The following is a 19,726-nucleotide window of genomic DNA, read 5'->3' as shown; positions in this document are numbered from 1 at the left end:
GTTTAATCTAGAGCTTTTAAACAGAGTAATGTGCTAGTCTCATAATGTAGCATTTTGTCTTCTTGAGGGCATTGATAAATGGTTAATCATTTTGTAATAATCAGATCATCTAGCACTTATGGAGTGCCTACTGTGTCAGCAGCATCATCGCTAAGGGGAAGCTGGCATTGGGCTGGTGAGGCTGTCACTGCAGGTAATGAGTACAGGTGGTATGAAAGGCAGTGGGTAAAGGTGTGGCAGAAGCCAGCCCTTCAGACCCTGCCTCTCCCCACCAGCTGGTGTAGAGGGTACTGGGCAGAGGTGTGGGGTCCACAGCCAGCCCTTCAGACCCCAAACCTCCCCACCAGCTGGTATAGAAGGTACTGGGCAAAGGTGTGGGGTCCATAGCCAGCCTTTCAGATCCCAAACTTCCCTCCCAGCAGAGATGGGCACATTCACTGGGCTGCATTCTGGGTGTGCCTCTGGGAGCTGCCTCCTTCTACCTTTCTGAGCCTTACATATCTTCCAGGGTAGTTGGGATTGACTGGGCTCATGGATAAGCCACCTAGCAGTGTACATGATCTTCTCAAAATTATTGTTTGTTCCAGAAGATCCAGAGTCTTTTTGTTTGCCACAGTTATTTTTTTTAAATGTGTGTTTTGAAATAATTATAGATTCACAGGAAGTTGTAAAGATAATACAGAAGTCTCACATACCTTTTACCCAGTTTACCCAAAAGTGGTTTACATTTTTAAAATAAATATAAAATATACACAACAAAACACAAAATTTACCATTTTAATCATTTTTCAGTAGATAGTTTAGTGGCATCAGGTACGTTAGTGTTGTTATGTAACCATCACCATCCTTGATCTCTAGAACTTTTTTTTTATTATCCCAACCTAATAGTTACATCTTATGTAACTAACTATCATACAATATTAAACCAAGAAATTGGTGCCGGTGCAGTGTGTTGTGTATAGTTTGAATCCATTTTTATTGGTGTAGGTTTGTGTCATTACTCCTGCAGTCAAGATGCAGCACTGTTTGTTGCCATTTGATCTGTGTGAGTGAAGTGTAGAAAGCTTCCCACCATTTACATCCTTTTACCATCCCTCATTTTTTTTAAAAAAGGTACTCAAATATGTTAATTTTATTGTTTCTCAATACACACATTTATTTGTACTGAAAATTGTAAAAGTAGCACAAAGTTTCTTTTTATTACAATCCAAATTTTTGAAAGCCAGAAAATCCAATTATTATGCTCTAGCCAAACTATCATCCAGTGCTTTCTTTACATTCTTTCCCCACAAGTGACTTTGCTTCAAATTCTTTTTTTTTTTTTTTTTGAGGTGGAGTCTGGCTCTGTCACCCAGGCTGGAGTACAGTGGTGCGATCATGGCTCACTGCAATCTCCGCCTCCAGGGTTCAAGTGATTCTCCTGCCTCAGCCTCCCAAGTAGCTGGGACTGTAGGCATGCAACACCTTGCCTGGCTAATTTTTTCTGTTTTTTTTGAATTATACTTTAAGTTCAGAGGTACATGTACAGAACATGCAGGTTTGTTACATAGGTATACATGTACCATGGTGGTTTGCTGCACCCATCAACCTGTCATCTACATTAGGTATTTCTCCTAATGCTATCCCTCCCCCTCCCCGACCCCCAACCCCCCACAGGCCCCAGTGTGTAATGTTCCCTTCCCTGTGTCCATGTGTTCTCATTGTTCAGCTCCCGTTTATGAGTGAGAACATGCAGTGTTTGGTTTTCTGTTCTTGTGTTAGTTTGCTGAGAATGATGGTTTCCAGCTTCATCTGTGTCCCTGCAAAGGACATGAACTCATCCTTTTTTTATGGCTGTATAGTATTCCATAGTGTGTATGTGCCACATTTTCTTTATCCAGTCTATCATTGGTGGGCATTTGGGTTGGTTCCAAGTCTTTGCTATTGTGAACAGTGCTGTAATAAACATATGTGTGAATGTGTCTTTATAGTAGAATGTTTTATAATCCTTTGGATATATACCCAGTAATGGGATTGCTGGGTCAAATGGTATTTCTAGTTCTAGATCCTTGAGGAATCGCCACACCGTCTTCCACAATGGTTGAACTAATTTACACTCCCACCAACAGTGTAGAAGCGTTAGTATTTCTCCACATCCTCTCCACCATCTGTTGTTTCCTGAGTTTTTAATGATCACCATTCTAACTGGTGCGAGATGGTATCTCATTGTGGTTTTGATTTGCATTTCTCTAATAACCAGTGATGATGAGCATTTTTTCATATGTTTGTTGGCTGCATGAATGTCTTCTTTTGAGAAGTGTCTATTCATATCCTTCACTCACTTTCTGATGTGGTTGTTTTTTTTTTATTGTAAACTTGTTTAAGTTCTTTGTAGATTCTGGATATTAGCGCTTTTTCGGATGGATAGATTGAAAAAATTTTCTCCTATTCGGTAGGTTGCCTGTTGACTCTGATGATAGTTTCTTTTGCTGTGCAGAAGGTCTTTAGTTTAATTAGATCCTATTTGTCAGTTTCAGCTTTTGTTGCCATTGCTTTTGGTGTTTTAGTCATGAAGTCTTTGCTCATGCCTATGTCCTGAATGGTATTGCCTAGGTTTTCTTCTAGGGTTTTTATGGTTTTAGGTCTTATATTTAAGTCTTTAATTTATCTTGAGTTAATTTTTGTATAAGGTGTAAGGAAGGGATCCAGTTTCAGCTTTCTGCATATGGCTAGCCAGTTTTCCCAGCACTATTTATTAAATAGGGAATCCTTTCCTCATTGCTTGTTTTTGTCAGGTTTGTCAAAGATCAGATATCTGTAGATGTGTGGTGTTATTTCTGAGGCCTCTGTTCTGTTCCATTGGTCTATATATCTGTTTTGGTACCAGTAACATGCTGTTTTGGTTGCTGTAGCCTTGTAGTATAGTTTGAAATCAGGTAGTGATTTCAAAGCCTCCAGCTTTGTTCTTTTTGCTTAGGATTGTCTTGGCTATGCGGTTTCTTTATTTGGTTCCATATGAAATTTAAAGTAGTTTTTTCCAGTTCTGTGAAGAGTCAATGGTAGTTTGATGGGGATAGCATTAAATCTATAAATTACTTTGGGCAGTATGGCCATTTTCACAATATTGATTCTTCCTATCCATGAGCATTTTTCCATTTGTTTGTGTCCTCTCTTATTTCCTTGAGCAGTGGCTTATAATTCTCCTTGAAGAGGTCCTTCACATCCCTTGTAAGTTGTATTCCTAGGTATTTTATTCTCTTTGTAGCAATTGTGAATGGGAGTTCACTCATGATTTGGCTCTCTGTTTGTTACTGGTGTATAGGAATGCTTGTGATTTTTGCACGTTGATTTTATATCCTGAGACTTTGCTGAAGTTGCTTATCAGCTTAAGGAGATTTTGGGCTGAGACAATGGGGTTCTAAATATACAATCATGTCTTCTGCAGACAGAGACAATTTGACTTCCTCTTTTCCTAATCGAATACCCTTTATTTCTTTCTCTTGCCTGATTGCCCTGGCCAGAGCTTCCAATACTGTGTTGAATAGGAGTGGTGAGAGAGGGCATCCTTGTCTTGTGCCAGTTTTCAAAGGGAATGCTTCCAGTTTTTGCCCATTCAATACGATATTGGCTGTGGGTTTGTCATAAATAGCTGTTATTATTTTGAGATACGTTCCATCAATACCTAGTTTATTGAGAGTTTTTAGCATGAAGGGCTGTTGAATTTTGTCGAAGGCCTTTTCAGCGTCTATTGAGATAATCGTGGTTTTTGTCATTGGTTCTTTTTACGTGATAGATTATGTTTACTTATTTACGTATGTTGAACTAGCCTTGCATCCCAGGGATGAGGCCAACTTGATCGTGGTGGACAGGCTTTTTGATGTGCTGCTGGATTCGGTTTGCCAGTATTTTATTGAGGATTTTCACATTGATGTTCATCAGGATATTGGCTTAAATTTTTATTTTTTTATTTTTTATTTTGTCTCTGCTAGGTTTTGGTATCAGGATGATGCTGGCCTCATAAAATGAGTTAGGGAGGATTCCCTCTTTTTCTGTTGTTTGGAGTAGTTTCAGAAGGAATGGTACCAGCTCCTTTTCGTACCTCTGGTAGAATTTGGCTGTAAATCCATCTGGTCCTGGACTTTTTTTGGTTGGTAGGCTATTCATTACTGCCTCAATTTCAGGTATTCAGGGATTCAACTTCTTCCTGATTTAGTCTTGGGAGATGTAGGTGTCCAGGAATTAGTCCATTTCTTCTAGATTTTCTAGTTTATTTGCATAGAGGTGTTTATAGTATTCTCTGATGGTAGTTTGTATTTCTGTGGGATTGGTAGTGATAGCCCCTTTATCATTTTTTATTGCGTCTATTTGTTTCTTCTCTCTTTTCTTCTTTATTAGTCTGGCTAGCAGTCTATCTATTTTGTTGATCTTTTCAAAAAACCAGCTACTGGATTCATTGATTTTTTTTGAAGGGTTTTTCGTATCTCTATCTCCTTTAGATCTGCTCTGATCTTAGTTATTTCTTGTCTTCTGCTAGCTTTCGAATTTGTTTGCTCTTCTCTAGTTCTTTTAATTGTGATGTTAGGGTGTCAATTTTAGATCTCTCCTACTTTTTCTTGTGGTCATTTAGTGATATAAATTTCCCTCTACACACTGCTTTAAATGTGTCCCAGAGATTCTGGTATGTTGTGTCTTTGTTCTCATTGGTTTCAAAGAACATCTTTATTTCTGCCTTCATTTTGTTATGTACCCAGTAGTCATTCAGGAGCAGGTTGTTCAGTTCCCATGTAATTGAGCAGTTTTGAGTGAGTTTCTTAATCCTGAGTTCTAATTTGATTGCACTGTGGTCTGAGAGACTGTTTGTTATGATTTCCGTTCTTTTGCATTTGCTGAGGAGTGTTTTACTTCCAATTATGTGGTCAATTTTAGAATAAGTGTAATGTGGTGCTGAGAAGAATGTTTATTCTGTTGATTTGGGGTGGAGAGTTCTGTAGATACCTATTAGGTCAGCTTGGCCCAGAGCTGAGTTCAAGTCCTGGATATCCTTGTTAACTTTCCATCTCATTGATCTGTCTAATATTGACAGTGAGGTGTTAAAGTTTCCCACTATTACTGTGTGGGAGTCTAAGTCTCTTTGTAGGTCTTTAAGAAGTTGTTTTATGAATCTGGGTGCACCTGTATCGGGTGCATATATATTTAGGATAGTTAGCTCTTCTTGTTGCATGGATCCCTTTACCATTATGTAATGCACTTCTTTGTATCTTTTGATCTTTGTTGGTTTAAAGTCTGTTTTATCAGAGACTAGGATTGCAACCCCTGCTTTTTTTTTTTTTTTTGGCTTTCCATTTGCTTGGTAGATCTTCCTCCATCCCTTTATTTTAAAAGCCTTTGTGTGTTTGCACATGAAATGGGTCTCCTGAATACAGCACACTCTTTATCTAATTTGCCAGTCTGTGTCTTTTAATTGGGGCATTTAGACCATTTATATTTAAGGTTGATATTGTTATGTGTGAATTTGATCCTGTCATTATGATTCTAGCTGGTTATTTTGCCCAGTAGTTGATGCAGTTTCTTCATAGCATTGATGGTCTTTACAACTTGGTATGTTTTTGCAGTGGCTGGTGCTGGTTGTTCCTTTCTATGTTTAGTGCTTCCTTCAGGAGGTCTTGTAGGGCAGGCCTGGTGGTGACAAAAATCTCTCAGCGTTTGCTTGTCTGTAAAGGATTTTATTTCTCCTTCACTTATGAAGCTTAGTTTGGCCAGATATGAAATTCTGGGTTGAAATTTCTTTTCTTCAAGAATGTTGAATATTGGCTCCCACTCTCTTCTGGCTTGTAGGGTTTCTGCCGAGAGATCCGCTGTTAGTCTGATGGGCTTCCCTTTGTGGCTAACCCAACCTTTCTCTCTTGCTGTTGCCTTCATTTCAACCTTGGTGAATTTGATGATTATGTGTCTTGGGGTTGCTCTTCTCGAGGAATATTCTTAGGGTATTCTCTGTATTTCTTGAATTTGAATGTTGGCCAGCCTTGCTAGGTTGGGGAAGTTCTCCTGGATAATATCCTGCAGAGTGTTTTCCAACTTGGTTCCATTCTCCCTATCACTTTCAGGTATACCAATCAAATGTAGATTTGATCTTTTCACATAGTCCCATATTTCTTGGAGGCTTTGTTCACTTCTTTTCACCCTTTTTTCTCTAATCTTGTTTTCTCACTTTATTTCATTGAGTTGATCTTCAATTTCTGATATCCTTTCTTCTACTTGATCGATTTGGCTATTGACACTTGTATATGCGTCATGAAATTTTCGTGCTGTGTTTTTCAGCTCCATCAGGTCATTTATTTTCTTCTCTAAGCCGGTTGTTCTAGTTAGGAATTTGTCTAACCTTTTTTCCAGGTTTTTAGCTTCCTTGCATTGGGTTAGAACATGCTCCTTTAGCTTGGAGGAATTTATTACCCACCTTCTGAAGCCTACTTCTGTCAATTTGTCAAACTCATTCTCCGTCCAGCTTTGTCACCTCACTGGCAAGGAGTTGTGATCCTTTGGAAGAGAAGAGGCGTTCTGGTTTTTGGAATTTTCAGCCTTTTTGCGCTGGTTTCTCCCCATCTTCGTTGATTTACCTGCGTTTGGTCTTTGATGTTGGTGATGCTGATACTGTTCCATTCTGTTTGTTAGTTTTCCTTCTAACAGTCAGGCCCCTCTGCTGCAGGTCTGCTGGAGTTTGCTGGAGGTCCACTCCATACCCTGTTTGCCTGGGTATCACCAGTGGAGGCTGCAGAACAACAAAGATTGCTGCCTGTTCCTGCCTCTGGAAGCTTCGTCCCAGAGGGGCACCTGCCAGATGCCAGCCAGAGCTCTCCTGTATGAGGTGTCTGTTGGCCCCTACTGGGAGGTGTCTCCCAGTCTGGATACACGGGGTGGGGAGGTCAGGGACCCACTTGAGGAGGCAGTCTGTCCCTTATCAGAGTTCAAACGCCATTCTGGGAGAACCGCTGCTCTCTTCAGAGCTGTCAGGCAGGGACGTTTAAGTCTGCTGAGGCTCCACCCACAGCTGCCCCTTCCCACAGGTGCTCTGTCCCAGGGAGCTGTGGTGGGCTCCACGCAGTTCGAACTTCCTGGCAGCTTTTGTTACACTGTGAGGGTAAAACCGCCTACTCAGGCCTCGGCAATGATGGATGCCCCTTCCCCCACCAAGCTCCAGCATCCCAGGTTGGCCTCAGACTGCTGTGCTAGCAGTGAGAATTTTGAGCCAGTGGATCTTAGCTTGCTGGGCTCTGGGGGTGGGACCTGCCGAGCCAGGCACCAGAGAAAATCTCCTGGTCTACCGATTGTGAAGACCATAGGAAAAGCGCAGTACCTGGGCTGGAATGCACCATTCCTCCTGGTACAGCCTCTCACAGCTTCCCTTGGCTAGGAAAGGGAAAATCTCCCGACCCCTTGTGCTTCCCAGGTGAGGCAATGCCCCACCTTGCTTTGGCTTGCCCTCTGGGGTACACCCACTGTCCAACCAGACTGAATATGGTGAACTGGCTACCTCAGCTGGAAATGCAGGAATTACCCACCTTCTGCTTCGCTCTCACTGGGAGCTGCAGACCAAAGCTGTTCCTATTCGGCCATCTTGCCAGCTACCTCAGTTTTTTCTATTTTTAGTAGAGACGGGATTTCACCATTAGGCCAGGCTGGTCTCGAACTCTTGACCTCAGGTGATCTGCCCACCTCGGCCTCTCAAAGTGCTGGGATTATAGGCGTGAGCCACTGTGCCTGGCCTGCTTCAAATTCTTGATGTTGGGTTTCCTGTCACTGACTTTAGGCTTCTAAAATACATGGGAATACTTATGTCCTTTTGGTGCTTTTTTAGGTCAAATCAGTGAGTAGAGCTAAAATATACTGAGGTTATTCAAATACATTCAAACTACACAGATCACTTATAAATAACTGGTATCATGGTAGGAAGGAAAAGATACAAGCAGACAGAACACATCATAGAATTCATTATCAAAGTTATTCGTATATAGTTTATTCTAGCTATATATCCTGCTATGTAAAATTACCAGCAAGAAAGAAAAGTACAAGAATAAGGTTTATGGCTGAAGTGACTTGGTGTCATAATCCCCGATTCTAGCATTCTCAGAAGGATCCTATCTGTTAAATATGCAGAAACTGCAGCAACATTGGAATGGTTCACTTCTTCATTCATTCTGAAGTCCTTTAAGTTGAGTGTTTGTTAGTTCTCTTTCAAGCCTAGGAACTGTGCTGAGTAATGGGTATCTCAATTTTGCCATTCTTTCTTTCTGCACAGATAGCAGCGTTTTTACTCCTCTCCTCTTGTAAAGCAAGTCATCTCTGATTTACTTGAGGATCATTGCTCTTGTATGCTATTGTTGGGGTGACTATTGTTGGGGTGAACCTGTGGTAGAAGGGAAGGGAATTTCAGTACAAGGGTTGAGAGTCAAGTTATGAAGGTTATCAGCATCTCAGAGCAGAAGTTTGAGAGGACTCCCTCCCTCATTCATGGTATAATTGTTGTATTTCTTCTACATACATTGAGAACCACTTCCCACAGAGATAGACTTTTTGTTTCAACCGTCAAACATAATTTAGAAAACTTAAGACGAAAATCTGGTGTATTTACCCATGTTTTTATACTTTCCCTTCTTCTTTCTTTCTTTTTGATGTTCTAAGATTTATTGTTTTTATATTTTCTTCCTGTTTAGGGAACTTCCTTTAGCTATTCTATTAGGTTATATCTACTGGTGACAAATTATGCCAGTTTTTCTTCCTTTGAAAATATCTTGATTTCACCTCCATTCCTGAAGGATATTTTCACTGGACATGGAATTTTAGGTGGACAGTTCTTTTCTTTCAACATTTGAAAAATGTTGTGCCATTTCCGTCTGAGTTCCATTGTATATGATGATAAATCTGCTGTCATTCACATAATTTTCCTCTACAGACTTTTTTTTGTTACTTTTACATTTTTTCTTTGTCTTTAGTTTTCAGAGATTTGATTATGATGTGTCTTGGCATGGATTTCTTTTTTTTTTTATTATACTTTAAGTTCTAGGGTACATGTGCACAACGTGCAGGTTTGTTACATATGTATACATGTGCCATGTTGGTATGCTGCACCCATTAACTTGTCATTTACATTAGGTATATCTCCTAATGCTATCCTTCCACCCTGCCCCCACCCTACAACAGGCCCCGGTGTGTGATGTTCCCCTTCCTGTGTCCAAGTGTTCTCATTGTTCAGTTCCACCTCCAGCTTTATGCCTCCGCTTTGTTCTTTTGGCTTAGGATTGTCTTGGCAATGCGGGCTCTTTTCTGGTTCCATATGAACTTTAAAGTAGTTTTTTCCAATTCTGTGAAGAAAGTCATTGGTAGCTTGATGGGGATGGCATTGAATCTATAAATTACCTTGGGCAGTATGGCCATTTTCACAATATTGATTCTTCCTATCCATGAACATGGAATGTTCTTCCATTTGTTTGTATCCTCTTTTATTTCCTTGAGCAGTGGTTTGTAGTTCTCCTTGAAGAGGTCCTTCACATCCCTTGTAAGTTGGATTCCTAGGTATTTTATTCTCTTTGAAGCAATTGTGAATGGGAGTTCACTCATGATTTGGCTCTCTGTTTGTCCGTTATTGGTGTATAAGAATGCTTGTGATTTTTGCACATTGATTTTGTATCCTGAGACTTTGCTGAAGTTGCTTATCAGCTTAAGGAGATTTTGGGCTGAGACAATGGGGTTTTCTAAATATACAATCATGTCATCTGCAAACAGGGACAATTTGACTTCCTCTTTTCCTAATTGAATACCCTTTATTTCTTTGTCCTGCCTGATTGCCCTGGCCAGAACTTCCAACACTGTGTTGAATAGGAGTGGTGAGAGAGGGCATCCCTGTCTTGTGCCAGTTTTCAAAGGGAATGCTTCTAGTTTTTGCCCATTCAGTATGATATTGGCTGTGGGTTAGTCATAAATAGCTCTTATTATTTTGAGATATGTCCCATCAATACCTAATTTATTGAGAATTTTTAACATGAAGGGCTGTTGAATTTTGTTGAAGGCCTTTTCTGCATCTATTGAGATAATCATGTGGTTTTTGTCTTTGTTTCTGTTTATATGCTGGATTACATTTATTGATTTGCATATGTTGAACCAGCCTTGCATCCCAGGGATGAAGCCCACTTGATCATGGTGGATAAGCTTTTTGATGTGCTGCTGGATTCGGTTTGCCAGTATTTTATTGAGGATTTCTGCATCAATGTTCATCAGGGATATTGGTCTAAAATTCTCTTTTTTTTGTTGTGTCTCTGCCAGGCTTTGGTATCAGGATGATGCTGGCCTCATAAAATGAGTTAGAGAGGATTCCCTCTTTTTCTATTGATTGGAACAGTTTCAGACGGAATGGTACCAGTTCCTCCTTGTACCTCTGGTAGAATTTGGCTGTGAATCCATCTGGTCCTGGACTTTTTTTGGTTGGTAGGCTATTAATTATTGCCTCAATTTCAGAGCCTGTTATTGGTCTATTCAGAGATTGAACTTCTTCCTGGTTTAGTCTTGGGAGGTTGTACGTGTCGAGGAATTTATCCATTTCTTCTAGATTTTCTAGTTTATTTGCATAGAGGTGTTTATAGTATTCTCTGATGGTAGTTTGTATTTCTGTGGGATTGGTAGTGATATCCCCTTTATCATTTTTTATTGTGTCTATTTGATTCTTCTCTGTTTTCTTCTTTATTAGTGTGGCTAGCAGTCTATCAATTTTGTTGATCTTTTCAAAAAACCAGCTCCTGGATTCATTGATTGAAGGTTTTTTTGTGTTTCTATCTCCTTCAGTTCTTCTCTGATCTTAGTTATTTCTTGCCTTCTGCTGGCTTTTGAATGTGTTTGCTCTTGCTTCTCTAGTTCTTTTAATTGTGATGTTAGGGTGTCAATTTTAGTTCTTCCCTGCTTTCTCTTGTGGGCATTTAGTGCTATAAATTTCCCTCTACACACTGCTTTAAATGTGTCCCAGAGATTCTGGTATGTTGTGTCTTTGTTCTCATTGGTTTCAAAGAACATCTTTATTTCTGCTTTCATTTCGTTATGTACTCAGTAGTCATTCAGGAGCAGGTTGTTCAGTTTCCATGTAGTTGAGTGGTTTTGATTGAGTTTCTTAATCCTGAGTTCTAGTTTGATTGCACTGTGGTCTGAGAGACAGTTTGTTATAATTTCTGTTCTTGTACATTTGCTGAGGAGTGCTTTACTTCCAACTATGCGGTCAATTTTGGATTAAGTGCGATGTGGTGCTGAGAAGAATGTATATTCTGTTGATTTGGGGTGGAGAGTTCTGTAGATGTCTATTAGGTCCACTTGGTCCAGAGCTGAGTTCAATTCCCAGATATCCTTGTTAACTTTCTGTCTCGTTGATCTGTCTAATGTTGACAGTGTGGTGTTACAGTCTCCCATTATTATTGTGTGGGAGTCTAAGTCTCTTTGTAGATCTCTAAGGACTTGCTTTACAAATCTGGGTACTCCTGTATTGGGTGCATATATATTTAGGATAGTTAACTCTTCTTGTTGAATTGGTCCCTTTACCATTATGTACTTGCCTTCTTTGTCTCTTTTGATCTTTGTTGGTTTAAAGTCTGTTTTATCAGAGACTAGGATTGCAACCTCTGCCTTTTTTTGTTGTCCATTTGCTTGGTAGATCTTTCTCCATCCCTTTATTTTGAGCCTATGTGTGTCTCTGCACGTGAGATGGGTCTCCTGAATACAGCACACTGATGGGTCTTGACTCTTTATCCAGTTTGCCAGTCTGTGTCTTTTAATTGGAGCATTTAGCCCATTTATATTTAAGATTAATATTGTTATGTGTGAATTTGATCCTGTCATTATGATGTTAGCTGGTTATTTTTCTCGTTAGTTGATGCAGTTTCTTCCTAGCAGCGATGGTCTTTACAATTTGTTATGTTTTTGCAGTGGCTGGTACCGGTTGTTCCTTTCTATGTTTAGTGCTTCCTTCAGGAGCTCTTGTAGGGCAGACCTAGTGGTGACAAAATCTCTCAGCATTTGCTTGTCTGTAAAGGATTTTATTTCTCCTTCACTTATGAAGCTTAGTTTGGCAGGATTTGAAATTCTGGGTTGAAATTTCTTTTCTTTAAGAATGTTGAATATTGGCTTCCACTCTCTTCTGGCTTGTGGAGTTTCCGCCGAGAGATCCGCTGTTAGTCAGATGGGCTTCCCTTTGTGGGTAACCCGACTTTTCTGTCTGGGTGCCCTTAACATTTTTTCCTTCATTTCAACTTTGGTGAATCTGACAATTATTTGTCTTGGAGCTGCTCTTCTTGAGGAGTATCTTTGTGGCATTCTCTGTATTTCCTGAATTTGAATGTTGGCCTACCTTGTTAGGTTGGGGAAGTTCTCCTGGATAATATCCTGCAGAGTGTTTTCCACCTTGGTTCCATTCTCCCCGTCACTTTCAGGTACACCGATCAGACGTAGATTTGGTCTTTTCACATAGTCCCATATTTCTTGGAGGCTTTGTTCATTTCTTTTTCCTCTTTTTTCTCTAAATTTCTCTTCTCACTTCATTTCATTCATTTGATCTTCAATCACTGATACTCTTTCTTCCAGTTGATCGCATCAGCTACTGAAACTTGTGCATTTGTCATGTAGTTCTCCTGCCATGGTTTTCAGCTCCATTAGGTATTTAAGGACTTCTCTACACTCATTATTCTAGTTAGGCATTCATCTAATCTTTTTTCAAGGTTTTTAGCTTCTTTGTGATGGGTTTGAACTTCCTCCTTTAGCTCGGAGAAGTTCGATCGTCTGAAGCCTCCTTCTCACAACTCGTCAAAGTCATTCTCCATCCAGCTTTGTTCCCTTGCTAGTGAGGAGCTGTGTTCCTTTGGAGGGGGAGAAGTGCTCTGATTTTTAGAATTTTCAGCTTTTCTGCTCTGTTTTTTCCCCATCTTTGTGGTTTTATCTACCTTTGGTCTTTGATGTTGGTGACGTACAGATGGGGTTTTGATGTGGATGTCCTTTCTGTTTGTTAGTTTTCCTTCTAACAGTCAGGACCCTCAGCTGCAGGTCTGTTGGAGTTTGCTGGAGGTCCACTCCAGACCCTGTTTGCCTGGGTATTAGCAGCGGAGGCTGCAGAACAGCGGATATTGGTGAACGGCAAATGTTGCTGCCTGACCATTCCTCTGTAAGTTTTGTCTCAGAGGAGTACCCAGCTGTGTGAGGTGTCAGTCTGCCCCTACTTGGGGGTGCCTCCCAGTTAGGCTACTCAGGGGTCAGGGACCCACTTGAGGGTCTGTCTGTTCTCAGATCTCAAACTCCATGCTGGGAGAACCACTACTGTCTTCAAAGCTGTCAGACAGGGACATTTTTAAGTCTGCAGAGGTTTCTGCTGCCTTTTGTTCGGCTATGTCCTGCCCCCAGAGGTGGAGTCTGCAGAGGCAGGCAGGCCTCCCTGAGCTGTGGTGGGCTCCACCCAGTTCGAGTTTCCTGGCTGCTATGTTTACCTACTCAAGCCTCAGCAATGGCGGGCACCCCTCCCCCAGCCTCGGTGCCGCCTTGCAGTTCGATCTCAGACTGCCGTGCTAGCAATGAGTGAGGCTCTGTGGGCATGGGACCCACGGAGCCATGCATGGGACCCACGGAGCCATGCACGGGATATAATCTCCTGGTGTGCTGTTTGCTAAGACTGTTGGAAAAGTGCAGTATTAGGGTGGGAGTGACCCGATTTTCCAGGTGATGTCTGTCACCCCTTCCCTTGGCTAGGAAAGTGAATTCCCTGACCCCTTGCACTTCATGGGTGAGGTGATGCCTCGCCCTGCTTCGGCTCACACTCAGTGGGCTGCACCTACTGTCCTGTCTCCACTGTCCAACGAGCCCCAGTGAAATGAATCCGGTACCTCAGTTGGAAATCCATAAATCACTCGTCTTCTGTGTCGCTCATGCTGGGAGCTGTAGACTGGAGCTGTTCCTATTTGGCCATCTTGGAGCTGCCCCCCTCTTTTTTTTTTATTTTACTTTAAGTTCTTGGATACATGTGCAGAACGTGAAAGTTTGTTATATAGGTATATATGTGCCCTGGTGGTTTGCTGCACCTATCAACCTGTCATCTATTTTTTTTTTTTTTTTTTTTTTGAGACGTAGTCTCACTCTGTCGCCCAGGCTGGAGTGCAGTGGTGCGATCCCAGCTCACTGCAACCTCTACCTCCCGGGTTCATGCCATTCTCCTGCCTCATCCTCCCAAGTAGCTGGGACTACAGGTGCCTGCCACCACGCCCAGCTAATTTTTCTGTATTTTTAGTAGAGACAGAGTTTCACTGTGTTAGCCAGGGTGGTCTGGATCTCCTGACCTCTGATCCACCCATCTCGGCCTCCCAGAGTGCTGGGATTACAGGTGTGAGCCACCGCACCCAGCCACCTGTCATCTATATTTTAAACCCTGCATGCATTACCTGTTTGTCCTAATGTTCTCCTTTCCCTTTCCTCCCAGCCCCTGACAGGCCCCAGTGTGTGATGTTCCCCTCCCTATGTCCATGAGTTCTCATTGTTCAACTCCCACTTATGAGTGAGAACATGTGGTATTTGGTTTTCTGTTCCTGTGTTAGTTTGCTGAGAATGATGGTTTCCACCTTCATCCATGTCCCTTCAAAGGACATGAACTCATTCTTTTTTATGGCTGCACTTGGCATGGATTTCTTTGGGTTTATCCTGTTGGGTTTGCTCAGCTTCTTGAATTAGTGGATTTATATCTTTTGTCAAATTTTGAAAGTTTTCACCTATAATTTCTTTGAATACTTTCCCACTTCTACTCTCTTTTTCTTTTTTTGGGACTCATATCACAAATGTTAATCTTTTGTTACAGTCCCACAGGTCCTTGGGGGCACTGTTCTTTTCTTTTTCAATCTCTTTTTCATGTTATTTTTCTCTCCTTTTCATTCTGCTTTGAGCCCATCCTTTGAAAGTTTTGTTCTTGCTGTATTTTTCTGTTGTAAAATTTTTATTTGGGTTTTCTCTTATATCTCTGATTTCTTTGCTGAGACACAATGTTTTTTCACTTTTGTAGACAGGCTTATCCTTGATCATGAAGTCATTTTTGTGATGGTTACTTTAAGCCCTTGCCATCTAATTCTGACATCTGTGCCACCTGGTATTGGTGTCTGTTGTCTTTTCTCATTACAGTTGATATTTTCCTGGTTCTTGGAAAATCACGAGGAATGATTTTTAATCGAATCTTGGGCATTTTCAGTATTATGTTATGAGAGTCTGGATCTTATTTAAATCTGCGGTTTTAGCAGGCTCCATCTGACACTGCTGTGGTGTGGACAAGGGGGTACTGCCTTGTTACTGCCAGTGTGGGGTAGAAGCTTAGGTTCCCCACTCAGTCTCTTTGATGCCTGGAGAAAAGTGCACCTCATTACTGGTGGATGGGGGTGGGAGTTCAGGCTCCCAACTGGGCATCTGCTGCTGATACCAGTCCTAGCTAGGAGGGGCAAGGGTGCCTTAGTACTGCCCTCCATGGGGCCTCCAGTGACACTTCAGTGGACGGTGATAGCTTCATTACTGCTGGATGCTGGTGAAAGTCTTGGCTCTGTACTAGGCCTTCTCTGACACTAGCCCAGCTGGGAATGGGAAGGGGTGCTCTGTTACCTGTTGGGTAGTGTATTTTGAGTTTTTACTTGAGGCCCCTGAGACCCTCCATGTCAACAATACCAGCTACCTCCTCTGCCGTCCTTCTGTGTCAAGCCCAGCCTGCAGGACCTCAGGGGAGGCAGAGGGGTATGGGGGAGCACAGGGCTCTGGAGACCCCAGTGGGGAAGGGTTTGTACAAGGTTTTGCTGCTGTGAAGGTGATATTCATCCCCCTTCTCCTGTCCATCTCTCTCTGTCTGTGATGCACAGCAAAAGGTCTGGAAGGATACAGGCACCACACTGTGCTCAGTGATGCTCTGACTCTCAGAGGGGATGCTCGGGGGCTGTCTGTATTCTATAGACTGCTGTTTTGTTTACTGTTACCATGAGCATGCACTTCTATGTACCTTTTGTAATAAACAATAATGGAAATATTAAAAGCCAGTGTAAGGGCTGGGGGACCCCATAAAGCCTGAACCCTGTCTTGTTTCACTCATCCTGCCCTTGAGACTCCCACCAGGTGGACGTACAGAGGACAGCAGCAGCAGCAGGAGGACACTCTGCCTCATGTGCAGGGTAACAGAGCATTCTGTGAGCTGGCTGGATGTGAGCTGGCTGTGAGCATCCGTGACTCCAGCTCAAGGCCCAACTGACCCTCATCACCCCTTTCCTTGAGGGCCTGAAAGTTGGGGAGGGGTCCCTCAGAGTAGGCCAACTCCATCTGATCATGTCTGCAGCCCATGGCCGGAGAAGTGGCCACCTTCTGCTGCATCCTGGAACCCTCCCTAAGTGCAAGGGACTCAGTCTCCCCCTCGGGGCCTATGAATTCATATTCCAGTTCATAGCTGCCTTCTGGAAGGAGTTGGGTCAAAACACCTTGCTTGTCCCAAGGTCCCAGAGCAGGCAGGGAGGTCAGAGGTTGCAGACAGGACTTGGCTGTTCTTGGCTGGGAATGTTTACAAATCAGAGATCAGAAATGAGGACTTATTAGTACAGTTATTTTAGGATTTTCCATTTTAATAGTACAGAGTAGCTGGCTAAAGCCTGGCAAACAGTTACTAGGAATTGAATGCTCAAACCCCAAACTTTCGTGATTTTCTTTGTGCTGAATATGTCATTTTCCCTTTGAATTCTTTTGATAAGGATGAGTGCACAGTAATTGGACCTAAAAATGCATCCAAATTATAGCATCTTCATCAGGATTAGCTGACAACATAATTATGAGAATATTTCAGGGTGCAAGATATATTTTTTTCATATTAGTCCACTATAGAAAACAAAAGTGGCTCCTTTGTTGTTATTTTGGCGGATTAACAATTCTTAATATTTGGGGGATGCAGCCTGACCCGGCGCCCTCTCTGTGTGCTTTGACATTTTGCCGTTTATACGCTGCTTTATGAACGTCCCCAGCGATTGCAGCTGCCCTCCCCGTGGGAGGCCTGGGAGGCACTCATAGGTTCTGTTGAAAAGGGAGCACCATGCTCTCTGCTCTGGGCTTTTGGAACAGGCTGCTTTTAAATATGAGATTGCAATGGTAGGAGCAGCACAGAGCGCCCCTGGGGAGTCTGACTGTCAGGACCAGCCCTGTGTCCAAGACCCCTGCTCCCTTGGGGAGTTTTGTGGCCTCGTGGGCTCTGTGTGGCCGTATGTTCTTTACTGGCACTGACCCTGGACAGGCCATGTGGCACTGTGGAGCCCTGGGCCTGGGTCAGGGAGATCTGGGTTCTGCTTGCCCCTGCACTTCCCTGGCTGAGGGGAGGTCAGCCTCTCTGACCCTCCGTCCTGTACTGTAGAGTGGGGATCATGGGCCGGCCAGCAGAGAGGTGGGGGATTGAATGAGGGAGTGTTCGTAGGGGTGGAGTGGGGGGTAGAGCCCATGCCTGATGCATTCTGGAGTCTGGGAGCCCCTTCCGTGACCTCCTGTGCAGGTCTGGCTGCCTTTCAAGATCCTTTCAAGTGCCTCCTCCTGTAACTTCCCAGGCACTTCAGCCAAGGCTTTCCCCTTTCCTCTGCTCACGGTCTTCATGATTTGCAGTGTGCGACTCAGCTTCCTCATTAGTTGAACACCTATCATGTGCCAGGCTGGGAACATGGACTTGAATAAGACACCATTCTTGCCTGAGCAGCTTAGAGTGGATCCTCCTGAACCATGTTGGGTCTGCTGTGTTATCCTTTACCGTGCCTAGCAGTGTTTCCAATTTTTAAATGTTATTTAGACTCATTGTAGAAAATACAGATGTTATTATTTTTATTATTATTTTGAGACAGAGTCTTGCTCTGTCACCCAGGCTAGAGTACAGTGGCACGATCTTGGCTCACTGCATCCTCCACCTCCCAGGTTCAAGCAATTCTCCGTCCTCAGCCTCTCGAGTAGCTGGGATTGTAGGTGTATGCCCCCACCCCCGGCTAATTTTTTGTATTTTTAGTGGAGACAGGGTTTCACCATGTTGGCCAGGCTGGTTTCGCACTCCTGACCTCGTGATCCACCCACCTTGCCCTCCCGAAGTGCTGGGATTACAGGCAGAAGTTATTTTTTAAAAAAGTTTCACAGTGAAAATTTTGGTATGTTTCCTTTAATCCTGGCCAGCTCTCCTTCCTTCCATCTATTCATAAATAATATCTATCCATTAATAACAAAATTGTATTCATACCAAATAGCTGAGTATTCCATTCTTTAAAACTTAGTGTTCATTAGGAGCGTTTTCCTGTGCCATTCAGTGTTCTTTGAAATATGATTTTCAGTGGCTGTATCATAATTTGTTTTGTAAGTGTCAGGATTTGTCCACTGCTGAGCACTTCGGTTGCTTCTGGGAACTTGCTTGTGTGTTGAATATCTCAGTGCACAATCCCAGTTCTAGTTTTGGATGATCACGAAGGCAGGATCTCAAGGAGGAAAACCACTGGTCAGAAGTTATGAGCGAGTGTCTTTGGCGCTCTTGGCCCCTTTGCCATGGCAGTATTCGTTCATGAGAGCAGCAGACTCCACCACCCTTGTGCGTGTCTGTGCGTGCGTGTCTGCGCTGCAGAGCAACTTTGTAGGGAGAAGTGGTCTTGGGCATAGGGCTGGTCCCGAAAACCAGACTCCCTGGAAACCTCTGAGCCATCCTCTGTGGGCGGATGACCCAAAAGAGGCTGCCTTGCAGGCTAGAGAGATGTGGAGGCTGAGGACACACTGGGCTGCCTCCCCTCTGGCCTTTTTACATGCTGTCTGCACAGTCTTTCTGTACGCTTGCCTCCCTGCTGACCAGACCTCTTATTATTTTGTAATTTTAATATAGATGCTGGCCTTTTACTCAAAGGCTTGGAAGTCTTGGAAAGCTGGTAAAAGTCATTTGTCCAGTGTAGCCAGTGCTTGGCGGTGGCCATTGTCACCCAGCCGGGCAAAGGATGCTTCCTTTTATTAGAGCAAACCTTCCCCAGGCCTGATGAGGGTGCCTGCTTTCTGAATATCCCTGCCTTGATCTCAGCCACCTTGTGTGACTCTGTGGCCATGTTAGGGAAATCTCACTTTTTGAGGTTACCAGTGTCTTCCTCATGGCTGGATCCAGTGCCTGCCCTCCCCATTCTTGCTGCATTTTTCAGGAGCAGCCCCTCTTCTCTTCCACCTTCTCCCTAAGGGCCTTCTCTGTCACTAAGGACTGGGTCTTCTGTTTCTTGCTTGCTATGAGCTGAATGTTTGTTTCCTCCTAAAATTCATAGATCAAAACCTACCCCCTAATGTGATGGCCTAGCAGGTGGGGCCTTTGGGAGGTGGTCAGGTCATGAGGGTGGGGCCTTCGTGAATGGAATTATTGCTGTTATAAAAGAAACCCCAAAGAGCTACCTTGCCCCTTCCACCATGTGAGGACACAGCAAGAAGGCACCAGCTATGAACCAGGAAGCAGCCCTCACCAAGCACTGATTCTGCCAATGCCTCTATCTCAGACTTCCCAGCCTCCAGAACTGTCAGAAATAAAGTTCTGTTAATAAGCCACCCAGTTGTGGCATTTTGTGATAGCTACTCAGATGGACCGGGACAGGGCCTTTGGAAGGATTTGGCTTCTTGACACTTTCCATCTTTAGGCTTGATGTTCCTCCTTGCGTGCTGACCCCATTTCTCTGCCCTACTGTAGCTGAACCCCACC

The 19,726-nt window shown here is 43.1% G+C and overlaps 1 protein-coding gene across 6 annotated transcripts in view; it reads left to right on the top strand.

Annotated features, from left to right (window-relative positions):
- Positions 1 to 19,726, top strand: part of ZFAT (zinc finger and AT-hook domain containing) — a 236,951-nt gene that overhangs the window by 34,494 nt on the left and 182,731 nt on the right. Inside the window, exon 2 of one of the 6 annotated variants that reach the window (XM_063817393.1) lies at positions 6,683 to 6,841. The exons of the other annotated variants lie outside the window; for them this stretch is intronic. The gene's annotated coding sequence lies outside the window, so the exon portion shown is untranslated. The remainder of the gene's footprint in view (positions 1 to 6,682; positions 6,842 to 19,726) is intronic. 6 annotated transcript variants of the gene reach the window in all.

Source organism: Pan troglodytes, chromosome 7 (assembly GCF_028858775.2).
Source record: "Pan troglodytes isolate AG18354 chromosome 7, NHGRI_mPanTro3-v2.0_pri, whole genome shotgun sequence".
NCBI lineage: Eukaryota > Metazoa > Chordata > Mammalia > Primates > Hominidae > Pan > Pan troglodytes.
This window is presented reverse-complemented; position numbering and strand designations above follow the sequence as displayed.